The 13,144-nt window shown below is 44.7% G+C and overlaps 1 protein-coding gene across 4 annotated transcripts in view; it reads left to right on the top strand.

Moving 5' to 3' along the window:
• Positions 1-13,144, top strand: part of RBM47 (RNA binding motif protein 47) — an 80,425-nt gene that overhangs the window by 30,667 nt on the left and 36,614 nt on the right. The window contains exon 1 of one of the 4 annotated variants that reach the window (XM_057407554.1): positions 4,588-4,716. The exons of 2 other annotated variants lie outside the window; for them this stretch is intronic. The gene's annotated coding sequence lies outside the window, so the exon portion shown is untranslated. Of the gene's footprint in view, positions 1-4,587; positions 4,717-5,176; positions 5,336-13,144 lie in introns of those variants that run through there. One more of the 4 variants, XM_057407551.1, reaches the window with a different exon arrangement.

Below are 13,144 nucleotides of genomic sequence, written 5' to 3' on the forward strand. Positions count from 1 at the left end.
GTGGGGTGATTGATAAACTCTTTCTGCTTTGTTGCTACTCTTGTAACACCTGTGCCCAGGTAATGGCTGTTTTCTGTGCAGGCTTATTGTGGTGCCTAAAGTGAGAGGTGGGCTCTTCTAGAAATGCAGCTTAATGCATGTTTTTCCCCCTGAAGAAGAAGTAATTCTCCACTGTACTGAAAAGCTGTCCAGCTTTGCCAGAGTATGTTTCTGTCATGCTACCTACACACCAATGCACTCCAGACACTGCTCTGTGCAACCAGTGCCATCCTGAAAGTAGTCCAGAGCAGATGTGTTACTGACAGGTACTCCTGATGCCATCAGTGCTCCTGAGGACATCTCCCCTCCCAGATCATTGCCAACCTGCCCATTTGTTCCTCTGTTCCTGGTCTGCGCAGGCAGAGACAAGGGACTAGGGACACAATGGGGACATTGCCTAAGTACCCAAACTACGCAGACCCCTGATTGCCCAGTGAGGGTCCAGACTATACCAGCACCATTGATGCCTGAGCCTGAGATTCTGCCTAGTCAGTAACTATCCCATCAGGGAAATCTGAGAAGCAGCTTGCCTGAGGGGCTTTTGACTAAAATCAAACCCATGGGGAAAGCACATCTGTGATTTTAAAAAATCGTGTTTCCAACATGATCCTTTCCTAAGAGTGGCTGTGGGTGGCATCGTGCAATGCAGGGATACATGTAAAAGTGGTTCAACAGCTATGAAGAGGGGAATATTTTGAAATACTTGTCTGCAGTGTGAAGTTGCTGAATTGCTGGAGTAGTGTGGCCATACAAAACACGGATAAAGTAAAAAAAGCAGTTCTCCCTGAAACCTTTGGATGAGAAGGTTCTGGAATACTGTATTTTTTCTTTCTTTAAAAAAATAAATAAAAAAAAAAAAGTAAGGGAGTGAACAAGAAAGGTGTGATGGGGTGGTTTGTATTTTGAACAAAGCCTTTTTTTTAGGGGAGTTTTCTAGCCTGGCTAGGATTTTGTACCAGCATTGCCTATTATTTGCTCGCCAAGTATTTAATGAATCAGCTCTATAGAAACTCCCTGCAAATACTTCCCATCAACATTCAGTTTCCCTGTGAATTGTGAGCAAGTTTTCCTATGTATCTTGTGTATTTTTCAAAGCCTGGTCCCTCCAAGGGAATAGTGCTGACTAAAACTCTACCCAGTGAAACCGCCAGCCATACAGCTCTGGGATCAGCTAGCAGAAGCTTATTGTAAATAGTTCGTTTGCTATCTCTTTTCTTTTGTGACCCAGAGGAGCACTTTGCCTGCTCACTGCTGAAGACTCATTTTGCAATAGATGATGATCTACAGAGAATTTTGCTTTGAAAGCTCAGTACAAGATCCTAAATCATGGACCAATGGGATGAGTAGGTTTGGCAGGGCTGTAGCCCTTGCACCGCTGGCATGGCCAGGAGTGGTTTCTGCGAGCCCAGCCAGCCAAGCCCACAGCTGGAGACATGTCCTCATGTGTGCCATCTTCAGGCCACTGCTGAAGGGCTCTCTTAAGTCACACTTCAAATCTCTGTACGATAAAGATCATCTACAGCTCACAGTGATTATTTTTCCCCTCCCACCTGTTTCTTTTGCAGCAGGTGGTTGCTAAGCTTTCTGCTCCAGAGGAGGGGGCGTACCAGGTGCCGTACCAGTATTTCCTGGGGAAGTAGTTTCAACACACTTCTTAGGGATGGGTCTGAACATATTCCTGACAGCACCATGTGCTCAGTTCTTTACTGGGAATACAAAGTTTTCAAAGCCTCTGCAGAAGCCCCTCTGGATCTGTACTGTTTCCCACAGCGAGTGTTGCCATTCAGGGTGAAACACAAATGCATCTGTTGAAAGAGAACTGGACACAATTAAAACCCACTTGAGGTTCACAGAAATTTACCCTTCTGTTACCTGACCCCAATGTTTTAGTTTCGTTGTTTGACCTATGTGGTGTTAAGGCTGCTAACACTTTGTAAGTAAATCGGTGTTTCATTGAAAGTGCCTTTGCGCGCACAAATCTTAGGTGCTTTTTCACTTTTAATATCCATATCTTTTACTTTACTTGCTACCAAGCCAGTCTGAAGTTATACAGTGTCTGTACTAAATTAATGTTTGACTTTATGGTCTGTGTGCTATACAACCCAGCACCTCCTCCGTTTGTAGTAAGTAAATACACAAGTGTTACATTGCCCTTGAAACCTGTGCTCTGTGACAAAGGTTGTGCACTGAGAAGAGACTGAAACACAAGTTCCCCTGGGTCACAGTCCCTCCTATCAGCAGTGTGTTAATCAGAAACCCAACCCCTGGTTATCTGTGAATGTGTGGTGTGGGGAACTTTGGACCAGGTGACACAGGGGCAGACTTGGCCTCCTGAGAAGTATCTGCCTCTCTCCGAGCCCTCAGCTGTGAAAACCTCATCTCTGAGACAGGAAAATAAGGAGAAGCATGTTAAATTCAGTTTGGCCAGAAGCTGACCACGCTCATTTCAGGGACATGGGCAATGATACTTGCAGAGCTGACTGTGGATATGGTACTGTCTTGCTGTGTGACCTTTGGGGAATAACTTTATCTTAGCCTATCCTGGCCTGCTGAAGAGCCAAAGGCATCAATACTTCAGGGAAATGCTTCACAGTGGTACTTAATCCAGTTGTTCATGTTCACAGTGTGTTTTCATACGTAGCATCCTATGAAGTCCTATAAAGAGCTATCACTTTCTTACAAGAAAGAAAGGTATAGGTCATTTTTTTTTGGATGATTTTCATTTAGAGGTTAATCTCTGAAAACCAGAAGAAGGTTTCACAAGCTTGTGTGAATGAAAGACTGAGTTTTCACAAGGTGTTAGCTGTGCAGAGGTATTATAAAGAAGATTTTTTTTCTTATTCCTTGTGCAACAATATAAAAGAAATAACAATATAAAAAAAAAAAAGTTTGGTTTCTGTTGTATTGTATCAGCTTATCTACAAGGACGTATTTAGTGGGAGGTCCCATCAAATTTTCCACTGTTCTATTTGTCCAAGGTGACATGATACAACTTTAGCTGTACCATAGTAGAGCCATCATTTTTCTGTGGTAGCTACAGCAGTTTTGACGGATAACTGAGTTTCCTTGCAGTCCTTTGGTCTCAGTGGGTCAATGCTATGGTTTGACTCTCTTATGCCTGTACCAGGCTAATATGCTTGCACAAATATTAGCACCGTGGAAAAGTGAGTGTTTGTACAACCTTCCCGTAATAGCCAGTGACCTTGTGTATGCTGCCAGGCAAACTAAATCTGAACTGGCTTCATAACTCAAGTACCAGTGTGCCTCTCTTCTACTTCCAAATCTCACCACTGCAGCCTCAGTTTCCAACCTTGCCAAAGACCAGACCAGCACTGTCATGACATGAAACACAACAGTGGTAAAAATCTTGATCTGATCCAGATGAGTGGGCAGCGCTCCTCCAGAGTCTTCTGTTTAAACTCTTCTGTGACCAGGAAACACCAAGTTGCCAAAAGCAGACCTTTTCACAGAAACACAGTCTCTTCAACCCAGGTTTTGCTGGGAAGATCTGAAAGATCTTTAGTGGAGTCCTTATCCAAGCAGGAGGGAGAAACAGGATGGGTGCACCTCCCCTCTTGCCCACCTAATGCACCCCTCTGGGAGCAGCTCTCAATACCAGGTGGAGCAAGACTGCTAGGAGCAGCTCCTGCTCCTGTGAGCTGGTTAGGCAGGGTCTTAAGCGCAGATAAGCTCTTTCAGATAAGACTGTTCTTTCTGCCTGGGGGTCTCAAAGGTGATAGCCACAGCTGAGACTCCAAGCAGCTCTGTGGAATAGCAGGTTGTTATTTCCACTTACAGCTGGGGGATCAGCAAGGACCGAGAAGGTAACATGATGTGGCAAGTGTCCTGCTACAAGCCTGAGAAGCTGGCAGAAGCTGGGTCTCTTCCTCCATTGTGCATTCATCACATCACTCTTGCTCACAGGTTGAAGCAGATGCTGTAAAGCAGCTGAGAAGGTTTTTTATCTAGAGGGCATTCCAGCTGATGGCTGGGAATTAAAGTCTTATGCAAAATGCATTACCAAGTCTTGCATGTTGTCCTACAGCAGTGGGATTATATCTAGCAGCTGCAGGGAAGTCCATATGCCTTCTCTGCTGGTGTCAATGGCCTGTCCTACCAGGGAGTCACGGGCAGCCACCATAGTGGCCTTAAATACCAAATCTGCGGGAGATTCCTCTTCTGCCTCTCCTTTTCCAGGGAAAAAGGAGAGGAAAATGGAGATCAGCAGGAGGGAACAACACAGCTGAAAACACCCACAGCAAACGGTGGCGCCTTGGAGAGCTGAGCAGGCTCGTGTGTGAACTGGACATGCAGCGCAGGCTGTTGCCACAGGGCTGTCTATGCATTGGCCCCTGCCGGCTTGCCTAGATTTTCCCGTTGCTCCTCCGCGATTGTACATCTGTGTCCCAGGTCCAGAAAGGGCCTCCAAGGTTGGGAGCCGCCACTGAGTCCCAGCCTCCAAGCCCTTCCCAAGCTCAGCAACTGTCCTCTTGTCCTCAGGGAGCGGCAGCGGCACCTTGTCAGTGCTGCATTCAGCTGCCAGCCCGTTTCGGCTGCCCTCTGCTTGTGATTGTTAACTTTCCGGGAATGGGAAGCCTCCAGTTAGTGCAGGTAGAGCTTTAACTCTGAGGCACTGCCAAGAAGCCAAGAGGCAGGAGCAGAGTGTCTACCTGCAAGGTAAAATGCTGCAGATTGCCTCTGTCATTTCTTTTCCCCGTCTTTGTGTTTAGGCTCCCTTTGCATTATTTTATCATGCGGTTTCAGGTCTTTTTGTTGCCATTTTGAAGTTTTAGCTGTGATTTGGATGACTGCTCTCTTATGACAAAGATTTATTTGGAGATTTATGTGCTCCCATAAATTAAGCATTCCCTCTCAGCTTTCAGCCAGGCACGCCTTGGCTTGCATGCATCCTTAGAACAATACAGAGAAAGGTTATCATGACTTTCCTCCCACAAATTATCTATTAATAGCACATTTATGTACTTTTTTTCCCCCTTGGTTGTATGCTTTCCCTATGTCCCCCCCATCGCAGGTTTCCCTTTTGTATGTGCCTGGTTTTCCCTGTGGACGGCAGGGTGGGTAGAAGAGGAGAAACGTTTTTGGCACTGTCTCTGCACCTGTGGCCCAGACTCTGCCTTCCGCCACGGGGTGTTTGCAGGGAGGGTGGGACAGCGGGTTAAACAGCCTGGTGAAACATTGACCCAAGCGAGCAGCATAGGCGACAGAGCTGCTGAGCTGCCCAGAGAGGCAGGCAGCGGGACCCAGCACCCACAGGAGCACGCCGGCTTCTCCCCAGGTACCGATTTCCACTTCAGTCTTCCCAGCTGTGAGAGGCAGAAGGGCAATGGTGCTTGTTTCTAAGGTTTGCCAAAGGTTTTCTCCCTAGAAGTTGGAAGAAGGGCTAGCATTGCTATTTTGCGGTTTTCTTGCATCAACTGTAGTTGACTGGATGGTTCATCTAAAGCAGGGGTTGATTAACCCATGCTTGATTGGCTGGTTGTTTTGGTTTTGTTGTATCTTCAAGCAAACCAACAGAATTAATGCACAGTTGCATTTGAACACTTCATGGTTTTCTAATAAAACTCAAACCAGCTGGCTTCTGCTCATCTTCTAACTGAAGAGAAGGAACAGGAGCCAGAGTTTCTAGTGGGAATGCATAACCCAGTTATTGCAACAGGGATGTGGGTAGTGACTCATGCTGAAAAATACTCGCTGATTTTTGAACGAGCTCTGCAAAAATAGGCAAAGTGACTAATTTTTTCAAGACTTTTTCCATGTTCCAAGACAATAGACACAGAAAAAATACCAGGATTGAAGTTCCTGGTATGCATATGCTGCTAAGAGATGTGAAGCTGAATAGATTCAAATAATTATTGGAATTTTAAGTTTGCTCAGTGACTGAATCTTTCTACCAGATGATGAAAGCTCACTCATTCATGCAGAAGCCATCCTCTGTGTGTGCTTTGCTGGTATGGATGTGTCTTTATTACATATGGTGACCCCCCCAGAAATGACCTTTACATCCCAAATAACTGCCAAGTAATACTGAAGAGGGCTCTGTGTGAAGTGATTGATACGTAGTCAGTATTCACAACCTACTTACAGTATGTTTTGTGTGCAAAATAAAAGTAAGAAGGGGATTTTTTCCTAATTTGTGGCTTCCATTTTGTCAGTGTTGATTCCTAGCTGTGCTTCCTGCTCGCTTCAATCCTCCCTGATGTGGCAGAGATTTTCTTGATGTGTTTGCTAACTGGGCTTGTACATGACATGCTATTTATGCTTAGTAAACGCTCAGTGGTGTTAGGCGTTACTGAAGTGTGGCAACACTTTTACTTTATGAAAAGTACTGTAAGTGCAGTTTCAGTTCTTAGCAGTACTAGAAGTCCTAGAACAAAGCGCAGGGAAAAAAAAATACGGGAGAGCAAAGCGACTAGATCCCCACAAGTGTCTGCTTTAAAGGACTGAAATATGATTCAAGAGACATTTTGGTAAAAGCTGCACCATAGTTTCAGTATTCACAGACGTAGAGTATGACCATGACTAAAACCTGTGATTTTCATATGTGTCGTGTCTGATGTGTAATTCTTACCCTCCACTCCCACGAATGGTGGTTCCAGTATTTAGCAGTATGTTAGACTGATGTAGAAGTTTCTTTTGCAGTAACTAAAGAGGTCAAATCTTATCTCGGAGCTCATAGGGCCTGAATTTTAAAAAATAAATATCTAAAATGAAAGACAGTGGTGACAATGTTATCTTGTCTGCTTTCATACAAAGATAAGGCTCTAGTTGGTGACTATGAGGCAGATTATGTAGCTTAAATTGAAGAAGTAGGACTGTTGACAAAATCTGCTCAGTCTTTTGAATCCTGTTTGCACTATGGAGGACTTCTTTCAATGCCATCCCCTTTCTGTCTATGAATCAACGAGTCATTAACAGTGTCAGATAGACAGATTTCAGGGCAAGGGGGTTGTAAATATCTGTAAATTATGGGCAAGTTAAATTGTTTCACTAAATAATAACATACGATTACGTGCTAAAAAAACCCCAGCAGGTTTCATTCCATGCACTTGATTTCCAGCACAGCTGTTTACCAAGTTTCAGTTGGTTAAACCTGTGTACATATGCTGAAAGGACCAGGGCTGCACAGGGATCACGAGGGCAGTCTGCTCTGCAAAATCTTTTTCTGTATATAGAAGGTGGAAAAGACCAAGAATAATGCCTAGCCAGGGCTGGTTAGAGTCACTAGTTAAAAAGAAGTCTTCCTTCACCTTGAAAGGCAGTCCCTGTAAAATAGGCATTACTGCTAGACCTATGCAAAATAAAGTATCTCGGATCCTACAAATCTTCCAAAATTCCAATTTATATTTGAACCACAAATGACCATATTAAAGGGATATATTAAAATGGGAATAATCTCTTCAAGTACTTTGGAAGGGCGTGATTCTCTTAATAGAGATATTTGGATGGCCGAATATTTGAATGGCAAGAAAAGAGAAACCCTGCCAAAAAAAACCCCACCACAACCAACTCACACAGCCAGGATTGCAGAAGAATAACAAGGGCATGGCAAAACTCTGCTGTCTTCCCCCCAGATAGTGCCAGAGGAGTTCCCAGCTTGGTCATGTGCACCGGGCCCTGCATGCTGAGCAGTGCCCTTGCAGAGGCAGGAGTAGCCTGGGTCCCCTCTCTCTGCAGGAGGGGACAGGGCTGTCACTGAGAAGGTGCCATGAGGAGCATCCAGGCTGTGAGCTCAGTGACCTCATGAACTCAAGCACTTGTTCCAGCAGCTTTCATTTGTTTATTGTACTTGTTTGTGTAGCAGCCATCACACCACTGGTGAGATGTTGCAATCACTTTCCTTGACTCCCCCTTTGCAAAGACAGCAAATCACCTGGATCACATTGGTTGCTTGGGGTCTGCTGTGCTGGACCTCTTTGTTCAAGACCATACCCTGAGTGGAGACTTCCACAGATACTATTTTTTATCCCTGACACAGCACTTGAATAAGGCCATTGCAGGTGCTTTGGGATTGAGACAGAAGAGCAAATGGCCGTGTGGTCTCTGGCAGTCTCATTCCTTCTATGAAGATGAAGCTCCCTGCTTTTCCTTCTGAATATTGGAAAATATTTTCTGTAGCTGTCCAGTTGTAAAACACCCACACGACCTTTGTGTTACTTTGGAAGCAATTTAAAATATTTAAATGTGAAACATTAACATTTAAGTAGTTTATTTCCTTAAGGCAGAAGTATGAATTTCACTGGGTCTATTATAAGAGTAAGAGTTTTCTGAGGGAAATTATTTACCTTTTCAGAGCCAGCTGCACATATTTATGTGACAATAGGCTGGTTTTCCTCTTTCTGTTGCAGTGAATGAAATGATCAGGTAAAATGCAAGCCTTAAAGGACAGTGATTAGAGACAAGTAAACTTACCCTTGCTCATTTCCAGCTCAGCATAAGTTGTAGCGATGCATTGAATTCCCAGCTTTTCAATTTTGTTAAAATAACGCAAAGCGTTAACCTGTAAATTGCAGCTGAATATGAAACATAATTTTTGCAAAATGAAGTAACTTTAATTATTTTAATTGCCAAAATTATTTTCTGCTGGATGCATGTATATGCAGTTCCCAGTGATGTCAATGAGAAACAAATGCTTAGATCTTGATTTAGTTTTTAGTTCTTTGCAAGGTGTACTTTCGATTAGAATATTTCTTTATGCAATTTGTTGCTTTCAGTAATAACTTTCAGAACTTTCATCTCATCAGAAGTCAGGTGTCACACAGATCAGAGTGCATTATATAGCTGACGATTAAACATACATATCCAAATGAATGGCAGCCTGCCCTCCCCTCCCCGGTGCTGGGTCCCTTTACTTCCAAAGTTTAACAACAGCTGTCAGTATCAAACAGTATTTGCTTACACACTGGAAGGCAAAAATAGAAATAATAACCCATAATTTTAGGAGATCACTTTTTCTAATGGCTGACTAAAGGAAGATATGTTTCCCATTCTACAGTATCCTGAGTCATGTGGTTTTCTTCCCTGACTCTCCCTGGCCATGAGAATGAGAAACAAAAGACAGTGAGCAAAATTTGCAGTGCCATTTAACCTTCATATTTGGAAGGAATCAAGCTTGAGAGGTCATCAGATTGCCTTTCTTGTATCCAGAGTATATGACTAAAACCAAAACCACATTGTTCAAACAAAACCCTTCTGAGTATTGGGTGAAGGAAGTCACATTTTGCACTACTACATGTTTTCCTTTCTGAAAAGCTGCAGACAAACAGTCATTATTCCAGTCCTTCCTACCTCCTGCAAATATATTAGCAGACAAACACTGTGGCACTATAGCAGTGATGTAATTTTTCAGTGGTCCTCAAGAAAAAATGCACATCTTGCTTGGATCTTTCCTCTGGGCAGTTTCCTAGACAGACTGTCATCTGGGATTATGCTAAACTGAACTGAACACTTGCACCTGAAAAATCAGGGGTGCTTTAAAGGGAAAATGGCTGTGTAAACATTCTATAATGCATAGAAACAGCTTTTTCTAACCTGGCTTATGGCACTTTCGTTAATGCTTCCCTCAAGCAATACTCAGGGCAGTCACTCTATCATGGAGGTCTTCCACTTGAATGGCTCCCAGAGATGCTAACATCACAGCTCTGTGTGGGCAGACAACTTTAAAAATAAAGCTGAAACTAAGGATCTGACAATAGAAAATTCATGGGTAGGCAGCTTCAGGTTGAATTTAATGTGACTACTCGGTCCATTGGTGTTAATCAGTGGAACTGATAGCTAAAATGTTGCTTCTGCAAACCGTTCTCTATCTGGTATTGTATTTATTCCTACTAATGTTATCCTTGGGAGCTACATTGCCATTATGTATTGCATATTGAAGGGGCTTCATCAGATAATGCTTATGAGTAAATGCTTTATCTGACAGGGCTATGACTGCCCAGGCCATTAAACAGACATAATGGCAAGGAGAGCTCTGAATGGAGTTCCAGGCAAAAACACTGATGCCTATGGACCTCTGCAAGTCTCTTCAGGCACCATATCTGCATGAAAATGTAGAAAGAGTGCCTAGGATTACTGCACGGAAAGATTGTTAGGCTTGGTGTTGAGTACCATCGGTACCTTTGGCAGGGAGTGGATACAGTGGAGGTTACTTGAAGTAGTACAACCTCATTTTTACTTGAAATGCCTTGCAAGTCAGTATTGAAGCACAAAGCTTAGCTTGGCTTCAACAGTCAGGGGGGAATCTCTTAGCAAGAGGGACATTGTTTGAAACTGCAATGCCGTAAGCACAGGCGTAATCACAGTGGCAGCAAAACCAGTACTGTAGGTAGTAGCGTGAGACATCAAACATCTCGCAGATGAGCACCATCAATTCCAGAGCTCTCTGTGGAAAGTGCATAAAATGGGGGTGGGCTATGAGGTCTCTATGCAGCCTTCTCTTCTCCAGGCTGAACAGCCCCAACTCCCTCAGCCTGTCTTCATACGGGAGGTGCTCCAGTCCCCTGATCATTCTTGTGGCCCTTCTCTGGACTTGTTCCAACAGTTCCATGTCCTTTTTATGTTGAGGACACCAGAACTGCACACAATACTCCAGGTGAGGTCTCACAAGAGCAGAGTAGAGGGGCAGGATCACCTCCTTTGACCTGCTGGTCACACTCCTTTTGATGCAGCCCAGGATACAGTTGGCTTTCTGGACTGCAAGCACACACTGCCGGCTCATGTTCATTTTCTCATCAACCGACACCCAGAAGTCCTTCTCCACAGGGCTGCTCTGAATCTCTTCTCTGCCCAACCTGTAGCTGTGCCTGGGATTGCTCCGACCCAGGTGGAGGACCGTGCACTTGTCATGGTTAAACTTCGTGTGGTTGGCATCAGCCCATCTCACAAGCGTGTCAAGGTCCCTCTGGATGGCATTCCTTCCCTCCAGCGTATCAACTGAACCACACAGCTTGGTGTCATCGGCAAACTTGCTGAGGGCGCACTCAATCCCACTGTCCATGTCAGCGACAAAGATGTTGAACAAGACCGGTCCCAACACCGATCCCTGAGGGACACCACTCATTACTGGTCTCCAGCCGGACATTGAGCCATTGACCACAATTCTTTGCATGCAGCCATCCAGCCAGTTCTTTATCCACTGAGTGGCCCACCTATCAAATTGGTATCTCTCCAATTTAGGGACAAGGATGTCATGCGCTACAGTGTTGAACGCTTTGCACAAGTCCAGGTAGATGACATCAACTGCTCTACCCCTGTCCATCAGTTCCGTAGCCCCATCATAGAAGGCCACCAAATTGGTCAGGCAGGATTTCCCCTTAGTGAAGCCATGCTGGCTGTCACCAAGCATTTTGCTGTTTTTCATGTGCCTTAGCATGCCTTCCAGGAGAATCTGCTCCAAGATTTTGCCAGGCACAGAGGTGAGACTGACTGGTCTGTAATTCCCCAGGTCATCCATTTTCCCCTTCTTGAAAATGGGGGTTATATTTCCCTTTTTCCGGTCATCGGGAACTTCACCTGACTACCATGGTTTTTCAAATATGATGGCCAGTGGCTTCGCAACTTCATTTGCCAGCTCCTTCGGGACCCGCAGATGGATTTCATCAGGTCCCATGCACTTGTGTACCTTCAGGTTCTTAAGATGGTCTTGAACCAGTTCCTCTCCTACAGTGGGCCCAAGGTCTTCATTCTTACAGTCCCTGCATCTGCCTTTCAAGACTTGGGTGGTGTGGTCAGAGCCTTTGCCATTGAAGACCGAGGCAAAGAAGTCATTCAGAACCTCAGCCTTCTCCAAATCCTGTGTAGCCAGTTCTCCGGATAGCTTCCAGAGGGGGGCTACGTTGTCCCTAGTCTGTTTTTTATTCCCTACATACCTACAGAATCCTTTCCTGTTATCCTTAACATCCCTAGCCAAGTTTAATTCTAACTGGGCCTTAGCTTTCCTAACCTGGTCCCTGGCTTCCCAGACAACATCCCTGTACTCTTCCCAGGCCGCCTGTCCTTGCTTCCACCTTTTATAAGCCTCTTTTTTCCTTTGAATTTTCCTCAGGAGCTCCATATCCATCCAAGGAGGTCTCCTGGCCCTCCTGCTGCACTTCCTTCTTGGTGGGATGCAACACTCCTGAGCTTGTAGCAGGTGATCCTTGAATATTAACCAAGAGTCTTGGGCCCCCCTGCCCTTTAGGGTTATATCCCATGGAACCTTACTAAGCAGGTTCCTGAAGAGGCCGAAGTCTGCTATCATGAAGTCCAGGGCAGTGAGCTTGCTGCACGCTCTTCTCAGTGTCCTGAGGATCTCAAATTCGACCATCTCATGATCACTGCATCCAAGGCTGCCCTGGAGAGTCACATTTCCAACGAGCCCTTCCCTGTTGGTGACCACGAGGTCAAGCATGGCACCTCTCCTTGTCGGCTCCTCCATTACTTGCAGAAGGAATTTGTCTTCCACACAATCGAGGAACCTCCTGGACTGCTTGTGGTGGGCCGTACTGTCGCTCCAACAGATCAGATGGTCAATAAATCCAACAGAAACGTATCTGACAGGCTCCATCAGCTACCATCCTCTTTCACAAAGTCCCAGTGGGGTTTCACCCTGGAATAAAGTCATGAAAGACCCTCACAGTCCACCTTGTGTTGTGCAGCTCTCCAATGAGGCTGAAAAGAAGAATTTCTTCGAGATCAGCCAGGGTGAAAACCGTCACTGTGATTCTGTACTAGCACTATAATTACAGAGAGCCCACATTAAAACTCGAGCCATGCACAGCAGGTTAGTATGGTGCTGTTCTATATGCTAAGTTTTTTCACTCTAGGCAGTAATTCCTTTTCTGCTACAGAATATTTTGATATAAATGATTGGTGAGTTAATGCTGATGCTGGGTGCAAATACTAACTGGATGCTCTCACTAACTGGAGTTATGTACATGTCTGCAGCTAAGCATTTTTCAGTTAAGAATGTGTGCCTTTCTAGTCAGTTTTTAAAATGGCAAATAGAAAGGTGAGCAACCTTTTATAAATAGAAACAAGATATATAGAGAGTTTCCTTTTAAACTTCATGATGACACATCTCCCCTGTGGAAGAAAAGAAGAAAGGCTT

Source organism: Pezoporus wallicus, unplaced genomic scaffold (genome assembly GCF_028554395.1).
Source record: "Pezoporus wallicus isolate ANWC-B61680 ecotype Strahan unplaced genomic scaffold, APGP_CSIRO_Pwel_v1 contig_2492, whole genome shotgun sequence".
In the NCBI taxonomy this organism is placed as follows: Eukaryota; Metazoa; Chordata; class Aves; order Psittaciformes; family Psittacidae; genus Pezoporus; species Pezoporus wallicus.